The sequence below is a fragment of the Hyperolius riggenbachi genome, chromosome 6 (assembly GCF_040937935.1).
Source record: "Hyperolius riggenbachi isolate aHypRig1 chromosome 6, aHypRig1.pri, whole genome shotgun sequence".
Taxonomy (NCBI): Eukaryota; Metazoa; Chordata; class Amphibia; order Anura; family Hyperoliidae; genus Hyperolius; species Hyperolius riggenbachi.
In genome coordinates this window covers 151,206,930-151,221,076 of record NC_090651.1, presented here as the reverse complement: position 1 = coordinate 151,221,076, position 14,147 = coordinate 151,206,930, and positions in this window count along the sequence as shown.

Sequence of the window (14,147 nt, the reverse complement as noted above, 5' to 3'; positions counted from 1 at the left end):
AAGCAGGTTTGTGCTGTTGTTCCCTCTTCTTGTGCAATAGCACAATAAATTACGTAACTGTGTCTCAGGACATTCCCCATTGTGGAAAAATGTTAATTTGACAACGTTTTATGTGCCTATACATATTTAACTATGGATCATGCTACAGTTCATAATGCCCGTACCCAGAGACAGGTCACTTAGGTTATAGCTAGTGATCATCAATCGGATTCTTGGGTGAGGTAAGTTGCTTTGGTGTGCTTCTCATCTCAGCTCTCATATACTTCCTCTTTCCAGTTGTGAAGGAGGAAGTATGTGAGAGCTGGAATATGATAAGTAAGTTAGCCTCCAGCCGCAGTCCACTTTAGTTTTATATTCGAGGTCTGATTGCCTTGGAACACCAAATCCGTTTGATCATGCCTAGGTTACAGCTACCTGTGGTTGGGTGGTTGGAAGGGTGATGACTGTCAGCTGCTGTTTTCCTGCTTATTTTTTAGCTTCAGTAATTTGTGAATTGTGAGTCAAACCTGCAGCAGCATGCAGCCTGTAGAGTCAGAACAGTGCTTCGCATTCTTGTGTTAGTCACTTAGAAATTGTTAGAAGCAGAAAATCTGTACAACTAGCAGACAAGAAGCCTTTTTTAAAAGGAAGTAAGAAATGGCACCCACCACATTCCATCACGTTCAGCCTTCTTTTATGTTTGTTGCATTGACACATTTTAACCCCCCCCCCCCCTTAAATTAAAGCTGATGCTGTGAATTTCCCAAGCTGCGGGAACGTTTATTTACTGGCCCCATTTTGTATGCCTGCAGACTTTTATAAAGGCTTTAGGCCTCTTTTCCAGGAACTGTTGAGCTGTGTGCTCAGCAAGCAGTTGCCAGGCAGCAGTGAGCAGTTGCCAGGCAGCAGTGAGCAGTTGCCAGGCAGCACAGGGAGCAGTTGCCAGGCAGCAGGGAGCAGTTGCCAGGCAGCAGGGAGCAGTTGCCAGGCAGCAGCGAGCAGTTGCCAGGCAGCAGCGAGCAGCTGCCAAGCAGCAGCGAGCAGTTGCCAAGCAGCAGCAAGCAGTTGCCAAGCAGCAGCAAGCAGTTGCCAAGCAGCAGCAAGCAGTTGCCAAGCAGCAGCAAGCAGTTGCCAAGCAGCAGCAAGCAGTTGCCAAGCAGCAGCAAGCAGTTGCCAAGCAGCAGCAAGCAGTTGCCAAGCAGCAGCAAGCAGTTGCCAAGCAGCAGCAAGCAGTTACCAAGCAGTTGTGAGAGTTTGAGAGGCATTTTACTGCCTGTAAACAGTTTGTGGAAAAAAGGCCTTACTCTCTTAGGGCTGGAACCCTCTAGAGCGTTTAGGGATCGCTTTCAATCGCTAGCAATTTCCCTAAATGCTCTGCCAATGTAAATGGAAGCGAAAGATTCCACCAAAGCAACTGCGATAAAGCAAGTCACAATCGCAGGACATGCAGCATTTTGGGTGTGTTTCCATTGGAATGTTTTGTATAGAAGCGAGGAAATCGCAAATCACTAGCAATTACGATAGAGCTTTGTAGTGGATCTTAGGGCTCAGGCTGTGTCATAGTTTCAGCACCTGCAAAATGACCATTGATCCATGTAGTTCAGTGGTCCTCAAACTAAGGCCCACGGGCCGAATGTGGTCCCCTGAGGCTTTCTTACCGGCCCCCTCCCACACAAAATGTATTATAGATGCGGTTAGCTACATATTTAAATATTGGTGGTCCGCATATAGAATGAAACCAGAAAGCAGTAATTCGCTGGTTTCCAATCAAATTCCACATCAGGTGACACTGTCCAATTGGACTGCAGGTTGTCACCTGGGTATGCTTCACTGTCTGGCCCGCAAAGACTTCTACATTATTTTATGTATACTCCAGCCCCCCAGCAGTCTGAAGTATGTTGACCCGGCCCTCGACCCAAAACGTTTGGGGACCCCTGGTGTAGTTCATGTGACCACTGTGATCATTGCACTGATCAAACAGAATTTATTTTGCATAACACATTCTCACTGACATTTGGGCGATGTGAGGTGGAAAAGGGTTAATGCATATTTATCCAGTTTGCCAGCACTGGGACTGAAGGAAACATTGTCATTAGAAGCACATTATTATAAAAGTCTTTGATTTGAGCTTCTGTCATGTGCTTCAGGCTTTTTGAACTGACACATTAGTTTTGATGCAGGCAGATGATATCCTCCCAGGCCCCCCCTTTTGTAAATCCAACGGTTCTTATGCTATGTGCTTCTTCTTGCTGATTTCAGTGTCCGGCGTCTTGACCGAGTCAAGTCTTTCAGGAATTTAGTTTGGCTCCACTCTGTTCCTCCCACTGCTGTTTGTCTCTCTATATACCAATATGGGGGGAGGGGGGGTTGCTCAGTGTAAAGTATTAGCTCCCAATTAGTAAAATCAAATCCCGAAATGCATGGTCGCCATATTATGTATAAAATATGGCACTATAGTATGCCCCGCAAATACCATTTTAAACCTCCCCCGATGCCCCCCCCTAAACACAGCATCCCAGTGTCCAGTTTTACCTAGGATGTGCCCCCTTTAGACTACTATTCCTGTTTGACTTCTAGTGCCCCCTCTAAGCAGTGTCCCTTCTAGGGAATCTGGTGACTCCCCCCCCCCCCCCCCCCCCCAAAAAAAAGAAAAACAAATTAAACAAGCTTTCCTGGTGGTCTGGTAGTGCCTTCCTTCCCCAAACAGCTTCCCTGGTGTTCAAATGGTGCCCCCTTCCCCGAACAGCTTCCCTGGTGGTCTAGTGGTGCCCCCCGCTCCCTAAATGCATTCCTTGGTGGCCTAATGGTGTCTACACCTTCCTAAAATAGATTACCTGGTGCATGCATGTTATCCCTGGTGGAGTCCCTATTTGAATAGAAAGGCACAGTGTTAGTCTCACCAGCTCAGTCTTCATCCATCCTCATCACCAGCCTCTCTGTCCACATAAGTTCCATGGCACACCAGGGTGCCGTGGCACCGACTTTCCGAACCTGTGGTGTAACCCACTCCAGAAGAAATAGAAATATGGAGGGTGACATTTGTTTCCTATTACAGAATGCAAAATGCCTGGCTGTCCAGCTGATCCTTTGCCTTTTACTTTTAGCCAGGCAACTGGTATTGTTTAAAAGGAAATAAATATGGCAGCCCCATATATCTCTTACAGGTAGTGTACAGTAATTTTACTGCTACTAAGGCCAGGGGGAGTAGAATGTGTTACTGTTAACCCAACATGCATCACTGTGGTAATGCACATGTTGCTATGACGTAACATACCTCAATCATGCGCATTGCATTAATAGGATAACTTGTGCTGCTCCCATGGCATTAGCGCTGATGTAACACAAAGTACCCGTTAACGCACGATGCTCCTCCTAGTGATAATATTGGTAAAATTGCCACCACTTCAGGCCCATAATCACTTAAACTTGTAGGAATAGCAGCTTTTGAGAGCTTTATACTTGCCTGCAGCGACTTTTACCTCAGTTTTAGCAAGCCAACTTTGCCTTGTTCTTTGTACTCTATTCAATTTTACTAAAGCTTTTTAAAGGGGAACTGAAGTAAGAGGTATACGGAGGCTGTCATATTTATTTCCTTTTAATCAATACCAGTTGCCTGGCAGCCCTGCTGCTGGTCTATTTCTCTGCAGTAGTATCTGAATAACACCAGAAACAAGCATGCAGCTACTAAAGTCTGAAACACCTGATCTGCTGCATGCTTGTTCAGGGGCTATGGCTAATAGTATTAGAGGCAGAGGATCAGCAGGGCTGCCAGGCAACTGGTATTGATTAAAAAGAAAAAAAATATGGCAGCCTCCATATACCTCTTACTTTAGTTCCCCTTTAGGTACAGTTTTCACCATAAATAATAAATCTTTGGCCTGTTACATATCACTGTTCATAACAAACGATCACTATATTACCCAATTCAAAAAGGAATGCTCGAGCATTCTAAAACATGAAGAAAGTGAACTAGGTATTAATAAGCAATCAGCAATTTTAGGCAGACTGGTGAGTAGTCGATATTTACCTGAAATGAACTAAGTTCCAGTGAGGTGCTTATGGTTCCTAGTCTGTGTGACTGTATGTTTATATAGGGTAGTTTGAAAGTACATATTATACAGGTGTTGTGTAGAGGACAAGCCGAATGATGTCTCTCCCTGCTGCCGCTAAACTCCCTAGTGGCGTTAAATACTATTCCCCCTCCGAGTTGTAGCAACACAGAGGGAGATGTAATTTGAGTCTGGTGATCGCCGGACCCCTGAATTACTGTTATGTGGTGAGGGCAGCATAGCGTTGTTATGACGGCGCCCAATGTCGAAATGAACTGAATCATAGTTTGATCCTTGAGCAAGTCGTGCTGCGTTCTACCAGGAATTTGCCAAGGTTTTTGCCACCTAGCAGTTGTTGTCAGCTCGTCTCATGGCAACAGCATTTTTCTGTAATAATTGTTATTTATATATTATTATTTATGTAGCACCAACATCTTCCATGGCGCTGCATAGTACAAAACAAATAGTGGGGAGCAAAGATACAGTTAGGTCTATAAATATTTGAACAGAGACAACTTTTTTTTCTAATTTTGGTTCTGTACATTACCACAATGAATTTCAAATGAAACAACTCAGATGCAGTTGAAGTAGTCTTTTAGATTTAATCAGTGGGTTGAACAAAAGGACAGCATAAAAATGTGAGGCAACTAAAGAATTTTTTTAACACAATCCCATCATTTCAGGACCTCAAAAGTAATTCAAATCATTTCAGGGGGCTAAAAAGACAAAAATAAAATGTTCATTTCTAATACTTGGTTGAAAACCCTTTGCTGGGAATGACAGCCTGAACTCATGAAATCAACACATGGGTTTCCTCCTTTTCAATGCGCTGCCAGGGCCTTACTGCAGCGGCTTTCAGTTGCTGGTTGTTTGTGGGCCTTATGCTACGTACACACATGCGACAACGATCGTTCGTTAAGAACGACGAACGAACTTTTAATTGATGAAAGAACGACCTAAGTAAAGGTAGTTTTAAAATGTGTGTAACGATCTGATCGTTAGAACGAACGTTACATCACAGAAAGCAACTATTGCGCCTGCGCATAAAAATGAGAAGTTCCATGGAGAAATAGTGAAATGCGCATGTCAAGCCTAGTACGAACGATCGTTTCCAACGATGTACTACTTTTGCAAACGATCGTCGTTGGTTAAAATCCGCCGAGACAGAACTTTCTTTTGTAGCGATTTGGCTCGTTCGTCGTTTGCCTTAATAGTCGGTGGTTCGTTTTTTGTAACGATCGTCGTTGGTAAAGATCGGGGAACGATCGTTACAAACGACTATAGTCGCATGTGTGTACGCACCTTTACTGTTCAAAGTTTAATCTTCAACAAATGAAATGCATGCTCAATTGGGTTACGATCAGGTGACTGACTAGACCATTCAAGAATGTTCCACTTCTTTGCTTTAATATACTCCTGGGTTGCTTTGGCTGTATGTTTTAGGTCATTGTCCATCTGTGTCTCTGGTTTTCCTGGTGGTGTAGTGGTCCCTCTTCAAAAGCGTTCTGTGGTAGGCTAGTGGTCACCCTCACCACTGGTGGGGTAGTGGTTTTGGTGGGGTATTCAAGTTTCCCTGATGGACTAGTGGTCCCCATTAGCTTTTTCTAGTGATCCAGTGGTTTCCCTTGCTCCCTTCCATAGCGTCTGGTGGAGGTCTAGTGGTTCCCCTGCCCCCTTCCATAGCACCCCGTGGAGGTCTAGTGGTTCCCCCACCCACTTCCATATAGTCTGGTGGAGGTCTAGTAGTTCCCCTGCCCTCTTCCATAGCCCCCCGTGGAGGTCTAGTGGTTCCCCTGCCCCCTTCCATAGCGCCTCGTAGAGGTCTAGTGGTTCTCCTGTCCCTTCCATAGCGCCCCGTGGAGGTCTAGTGCTTCACCTGCCCCCTTCCATAGCGCCCCGTGGAGGTAGGGTTGCCACCCAGCCGGTATATGGCCGGCACAGAATTTTTTTTCACTCAAAAGCTGGTGCCGGTATCTAATTTATAACAGCACGTCATTTGCCGGAAAATCCCTGCTGTGCAATCTTGACATCTAGTCATGACACACAAAAGTGTCATTAATATGGAGGAAAGATCTAGTCAATAGCAGCAGCACCAGATTTTCACTAGCCAATGCTGGAGCTGCTCCTTGAGGCTATCCAATAAGGAGTGGAGGAGGGAGGGGCACAATTTAAAAATGAAGCCCCGCGCTACAGAACAGGGAAGCTCTGTGCTCCTGTATGGTGTGTAGTAAGTCTTCCTCCTTAGTGACACAGAGCAGCTGAGAGGGGGCAGAAGAGACCCGGAGAGGATCGTTATCAGTAAGGTCAGCTCCCAGAATCACATGCTGACAGGCATGTAGTGTGATAATGAAACATCACAGTAGAGAAGGCAGCACTGTGAGTAAGCTCATCAGTGACTATACTGCTTCCAGTTAAGCTCGATTTACGGTACTTCCTTGTGTTTTTTTTGTGCATTCTTGTCACTGCTTTTGAATTGCAGACAGACAAAGAACACTGAAGAAAGGACTGTTTATTGTACATTACAGTAAATGTGCAGTGAGGTAAAATCTAAAAGACAGATACCTATGGACAGGGAAGGCTCTGGATAGTTTTCCCTGACTTCTCGTTCCCCTCTTTTCAGCGCCATCACCCCCGTTTAAATTTGCCGCCTAGGGAGGCTTTGGAAGTTGTGTCCCCTCCCTGAGTGCTTCTGAAGACGTGCAGCTTTGTACTGCACGAGTGTACATGTGCAGTATACTCATATGGATCCGCCAGTCTTCGGGAAGCACTTGAGGATAACCCCCGATCTGCCACGTTGAAAGCGTATTATACAGGCTGCCACCTGCCCTGGTGGTCCCAGTGATCGAGGGACCACCAGGGCAGGAGGCAGCCCCCCAGTAAGCACGCACACACATTGATCCTGCCTCCCTCAGACCCCCCCGATCAACCCTTCAGACCCGTTTACACCCAATCACCCCCCCCTAATCACCCATCAATCACCCCCTGTCACTATCTGTCAACGCTATAATTTAAGTTAGGTCCTACACCGCACCCTGGGGGCTCCTGATCACCCCCACACCCTCAGATCCTCCCCAGACCCCCCCCCCCCCCGTGTACATCTATTCTCTCCTGTAATCACCCACTGATCACCTGTCAATCACCTATCAATTACTGTGACGTATGCGCAGTCACCCACCAATTCCTGTTCCCTTTGCTGCAGTTTACCATAAAGCCTCAGAGCCTGAGGGAATCCTGAAGGAAGTCAGAACTGCAGGCAAAGTAACCTTTTGGATTGGTTGGTGAGTCCACACACAGTCTAATTTCGATTGTATATACAATCGATACAATCTGGGCTCTCATATAGAGGCCAGGTCACTGCCACCAATCCGCAATAAAGCTTGCAAATGCGCTAAGTCTAACTCTAGCTAAATCCTGTAGGAAAAAGGGTTAATTTGACAACCTTTCTAGAGATAGCAAAACTAACAATATTAATATTAACACTGTTATGGTAACGTGTCTTTCTTTGAAGATGTGAATTCTTTTGGCGGAGATTTTTCAGAACAGCACTTAGACGAGCGATTTTTAATCGTTTATTTAAAGAAGTAATGCAAAACAAAAATATAGCAATAGAAACAAATCGATGCAGAAATAAGGATTAAATGGGAAGATAGCTATTGATAGTCTGAGCAATCTGTCAATTTACTGTGTCCTTTGCCATAATAAATCCAACAGAAGATATGAAGTCCAGTTATGGAAAGTTCTGTGAAATAGATAGAAGTCCTTTGATAACATGTAATGCCAATCATTTTGATGGTATATGGATGGATGACTGGACAAAAGACTCTCTCCTGTGTCCAGCAGTGTTGTTTTAACTCTTCCTCTGCCAGAGGGTGTGGATGGTAACTAGAGATGTTCTCCCACCCTTAGCAATCCGACCCCTATTGTCTGAGAAACCGAATTGGCATTTTCTCCAATTATGCCATAACTCAGCGGATCACGGACAGATCATATAAAAACCAGCATTGTACATTCCGTCATGCGCTGAAGCAATCGATATCAAACTCGCTTAGAGTGACACCTCCCCTGTCTATGTAATCGATATCTCAGGCTGTGAGGCCGATATGTGATCGATTAACGTTTCAGAAGGTGTGCTGCGCTGGTCGCATGACGCACTGCGAATTGTGGACCGCTGGGCCCAAATGGTTCCGCAATATCCATCGAATTATGGACTACTGTCAAGTGAGATATCAAAAGCTCATTAAGGGACATGTCTCTGGGTATCTGCTGGACAGGCTACAGGCAGGAATGTCACCTAATGATTTTACAATGCGTTCCTGTATCATGCTTCTTATGAGCAGTTCTTTGTAGTAGGAACCAGTGACTCTGCCATCATGGTTTATGGACCCCTTGCTCGGGCAGAATAAACACCACACCATGTCCTCTAATGCGTGGTTTGCTTGGACATGCAAAATACAGGTATTTTCTTGTCCATATATCTTTTTATCAGAACCTTTGTAGTAGATCTGTGAGCTATGTGAATGGCTCTGGTTTTAGGGTTTTATTGGGGATCTCAGGAAGTATAAACAAGCACTCACATCCCCCATTGCAGGGCTGGTGAGCTGGAAGAGCACAGATTTTCTAAAAGCCGAGCAAATTAATTTAAAGGGGCACTCCAGATCATATTTTGTGCGCATTTTTGTATGATTACGCAGATTGCGTGGTTCTGCTGGTGAACCCGACCGTCACAATCACCCCATCACCCATCAGATCAGACCCTAATCTGCCCCTTGCGGGCACCTGATCACCCGCCCACACCCTCAGATCACCCGCCAAGTGCATTGTTTACATCTGTTTTCCCCTCTAATCAGCCATCAATCACCCCGTCGCTGCTACCCATCAAATCAGACCCTAATCTGCCCCTTGCGGGCACCCAATTACCCGCTTACACCCTCAGACCCCCCCTGATCAACTCCCCAGTGCATTGCTTGCATCTATTCTCCCCTCAAATCACACCCTGATCACCTATCAATCACCTCATCACGGCTTCCCATCAGATCAGACCCTAATCTGCCCCTTGTGCGCACCCAAACACCCCCCCTGATCACCTCCCCAGTGCATTATTTACATGTTTTCCCCTCTAATTACTCACTGATCACCCATCAATCACCCCCTGTCACTGCTACCCATCAGATCAGACCCTCATCTGCCCCTTGCGGGCACCTAAACACTCGCCCACACCCTCAGACCCCCCCCAGTGCATTATTTACATCTGTTCTCCCCTCTAATCACCCATCAATCACCCCCTGTCACTGCTACCCATCAGATCAGACCCTAATCTGCATCTTGCGGGCAACCAATTACCCGCCCATACCTTCAGACCCCCCTTGATCACCTCTCCAGTGCATTGCTTGCATCTATTCCCCTCTCAAATCACACCCTGAGACATCTATTAAAGAGAACCCGAGGTGGGATTGAATTATGTTACTGGGGCACAGAGGCTGGCACTATACCCCCGCAGTGCTGGCGACACGCAGCGTGTCGCCAGCACAATGTTTACCTAAGCGCTGTCTGTCACCGCCGTTCCCCCGCATCGGCGCTACCCGCCAGTGTCCCTTCCGCTGATAGGAGGGAAGTGACGTGGGCGGGTAGCGCCGATGCGGAGGAGGCGGGGGAGCGGCGCTGACTGACAGCGCATAGGTAAACATTGTGCTGGTGATGCGCTGCGTGTCGCCAGCACTGCGGGGGGTATAGCGGCGCACAGGGGGGACATGGAGGCACACCATGGGGCAACGGAGGCTGGTCTTAGTGTGCACAACCAGCCTCTGTGCCCCAGTAACATAATTAAATCCCACCTCGGGTTCTCTTTAATCACCTCCTGTCACCCAATAGCACACCTACCCATCAGATCAGGCCCTAATTTGCCCCGTGTGGGCTCCTGATCACCTCCCCAGTGCATTGAATGCATCTATTCTCCCCTCTAATCACCCCCTGAGACACCATCAATCACCTCTTGTCACCCCCTATTCATCAGATCAAGCCTTAATCTGCCCCCTGCGGGCATCTGATCACCCGGCCAAACCCTCACCCGCCCCACCGCAGTGACAGAATTTTTTTTTTCTGATCACTGCTAGTCTCTACGACTTAATTCTGGCTGAGACCAACAGTTATGCCACACAATACGCAACCGCCAATCCAAGAAGCTACCATGCCCAGCCTTTTCGGTGGAAACCACTCCAAGTTTCCGAACGTAACATTTTTTGGGGCCTTCTCCTTAACATGGGTCTAGTCAAAAATAATGTATTGCGGTCTTATTGGTCTACGCGCACCCAATACTTCACATGCCCATTTTCTCTGCTGCCATGTCCAGGTCACGATTCGAGAACATCCTGCACTTCAGCGCCAATACAACCTGTCATCTAAGAGGCCACCCTGCTTATGACCGGTTCCACAAAATTCGGCCCCTCATAGACCACCTGTCATCAAAATTTGCAGATGCTTATACCCCTTAACAGTCATTTTGAGGCATTTGGTTTCTAGACTACTCCTCACGGTTGTGGGCCCCTAAAATGCCAGGGCAGTATAGGAACCCCATTTTAGAAAGAAGACACCTCAAGGTATTTCGTTAGGTGTATGGAGAGTTCATAGATTTTATTTTTTGTCGCAAGTTAGTGGAAAATGACACTGTGGAAAAAAAAAATAAAAATCAATTTCCACTAACTTGTGACAAAAAAGAAAATCTTCTATGAACTCACCATACTCCTAACAGAATACCTTGGGGTGTCTTCTTTCTAAAATGGGGTCACTTGTGGGGTTCCTATACTGCCCTGGCACTTTAGGGGCCCTAAACCGTGAGGAGTAGTCTAGAAACCAAATGCCTCAAAATGATCCGTGAAATCCTAAAGGTACTCATAGGACGTTGGGCCCTTTAGCGCACCTAGGCTGCAAAAAAGTGTCACATGTGGTATCGCCGTACTCAGGAGTAGTATGTGTTTTGGGGTGTATTTTTACACATACCCATGCTGGGTGGGAGAAATATCTCTGTAAATGGACAATTGTGTGTAAAGAAATAAAAAAAAAAAAAATCTAATTTACAGGAGATATTTCTCCCACCCAGCATGGGTATGTGTAAAAATACATCCCAAAACACATTATACTACTTCTCCTAAGTACGGCGATACCACATGTGTGGCACTTTTTTGCAGCCTAGGTGCGCTACGGGGCCCAAGGTCCTATGAGCACCTTTAGGCTTTACAGGGGTGCTTACAATTTAGCACCTCCCAAAATTCCAGGACAGTAAACACCCCACAAATGACCCCATTTTGGAACGTAGACACCCCAAAGTATTCAGAGAGGGGCATGGTGAGTTCGTGGCAGATTTCATTTTTTTTTTGCCACAAGTTAGCAGAAATGGAAACTTTTCTTTATTTTTTTGTCACAAAGGCCTTAATTCATAAAGCATTACCGCATGCGGTAATGCTGAAAACAGCAGACTTTCCCGACTACTTAGCAATGTGTCAATTCATAAAAGCTGTTACCGCATTAAAAGCTGACATTACCGACCAGGGAGATAAATTATCAACTTGGCTGTAGTTACCTACAACACGTCAGTAAATTGTCAGCAAATGTCAATTCATAAAGCCTGCAACAAGCGGTAAGCCTGACTATAGTTACCGACATCTCTGGTGAGGAGGTAACAAGTTACCGACACCTCTGGTGAATGCAAAGTGCAGGGAGCCGAAGTCTGTTTGAGACTGAGTCATCTGTGCAGAGAGCCATCTGTGTGAGTCATTTGAGCGAGTCATTTGTGCAGGCAGGGAAAGTCTGTGCGAGTCATCTGTCTGAGTCATCTGTGCAAGTCATTTGTGCAGGCAGGGAAAGTTTGTGCGAGTCATCTGTGCAGGGCAAAAGAGAGAATCGCCACACTGCTCTACTCTACCGCTCAATGGGCTGCGGTAATTTACCGACCTTTTCAACAGCACACAGACCGGGAAAATACTGAGTGCGGTATTTTCCCGACAAGATTTTTTTTTATCACACTGCTTTTTATGAATCGAGGCAAAAGTGTCATTTTCCGCTAACTTGTGACAAAAAATAAAATCTATGAACTCACCATGCCTCTTAGTAAATAAGAATGAGTAGGAAAGAAAAGCAGAATCCGGGCACCATGAACTGCAGTTACCACACTTTATTGCATCCCTGCACACAGACAGATACAGGTGTATAGGGCTGGTCTGACAGCCGTTTCACAAGCAAGGTTGCTTGCTTCCTCAGAGATGGTCTCTGAGGAAGCAAGCAACCTTGCTTGTGAAACGGCTGTCAGACCAGCCCTATACACCTGTATCTGTCTGTGTGCGGGGATGCAATAAAGTGTGGTAACTGCAGTTCATGGTATCTGTCTGTGTGCAGGGATGCAATAAAGTGTGGTAACTGCAGTTCATGGTGCCCGGATTCTGCTTTTCTTTCCTACTCATTCTGGTATACCTGGAACCGTCCGGAGGCACATCGAATTATCCACCAACCCCCGCTTTTTTTGCCATCAGCAACTAGTGCCGATTCCTTCACTCTCCAACCGTCCTCTTAGTAAATACTTTGGGATGTCTTCTTTCGAAAATGGGGTCATTTGGGGGGTATTTATACTATGCTGGAATTCTAGCACCTCATGAAACATGACAGGTGCTCAGAAAAGTCAGAGATGCTTCAAAATGGGAAAATTCACTTTTGGCGCCATAGTTTGTAAACGCTATAAAACTTTTACCCAAACCAATAAATATACACTTATTGGATTTTTTTTTTATCAAAGACATGTAGCACAATAAATTTGGACAAAAATTTATATAGAAATTTTACTTTATTTGAAAAATGTCTTTTTTTGCTGAATATAATAAAAACTAAAAATTACAGCAGCAATCAAATAGCACCAAACGAAAGCTGTATTAGTGACAAGAAAAGGAGGTAAAATTAATTTAGATGGTAGGTTGTATGACCGAAAAAAAAGTGTCTGGTCTTTAAGGGGTTTTATGACTGCAGTCCTTAAGTGGTTAAAGTGTTATTACAGTCATAAAGAGGGGCTAAGGAGCAGACGAAATATACGGTGAGGGAGGAAGGGAGGCTATGCCGTTGTCTATATAAACACCTAATGGGGCGTTTAAGAGGACACAGAGCTTTTTGTTTTCTTCAAAAAGAGCTTTTTTTCTACATTCTTGTGCCATTTTGGATTAAAAAAAAGAAAGAAAGAAAAGGTTGCAACAAACCCCTCCCACTTTTAGGCCACACCCCAAGCCAGTATTTTTTCACCCAAAAGGTGGCAACCCTACGTGGAGGTCTAGTGGTTCCCCTTCCATACCGTCCAGTGGAGGTCTAGTGGTTCCCCCTGCCCCCTTCCATAGCATCCCGTGGAGGTCTAGTGGTTGCCCTGCCCCCTTCCATACCATCCCGTGGAGGTCTAGTGGTTCCCCTGCCCCCTTCCATAGCATCCTGTGGAGGTCTAGTGGTTCCCCTGCTCCCCCTCCATAGCGTCCCGTGGAGGTCTAGTGGTTCCCCTGCCCACTCCCATACCGTCCAGTGGAGGTCTAGTGGTTCCCCTGCCCCCCCTCCATGGCATCCCGTGGAGGTCTAGTGGTTCCCCTGCTCCCCCTCTATAGCGTCCCGTGGAGGTCTAGTGGTTCCCCTGCCCCCCTTCCATAGCGTCCCGTGGAGGTCTAGTGGTTCCCCTGCCCACTCCCATACCGTCCAGTGGAGGTCTAGTGGTTCCCCTGCCCCCCCTCCATAGCATCCCATGGAGGTCTAGTGGTTCCCCTGCCCCCCCTCCATAGCGTCCCATGGAGGTCTAGTGGTTCCCCTGCCCCCTTCCATAGTGCCCCATGGAGATCTAGTGGTTCCCCTGCCCCCCCCTCCATAGCATCCGTGGAGGTCTAGTGGTTTCCCTGCCCCCTTCCATAGTGCCCCGTGGAGGTCTAGTGGTTCCCCTGCCCCCCCCCCCTCCATAGCGTCCGTGAAGGTCTAGTGGTTCCCCTGCCCCCTTCCATAGTGCCCCATGGAGGTCTAGTGGTTCCCCTGCACCCCCCCCTCCATAGCGTCCCGTGGAGGTCTAGTGGTTCCCCTGCCCCCTTCCATAGCATCCCATGGAGGTCTAGTGGTTCC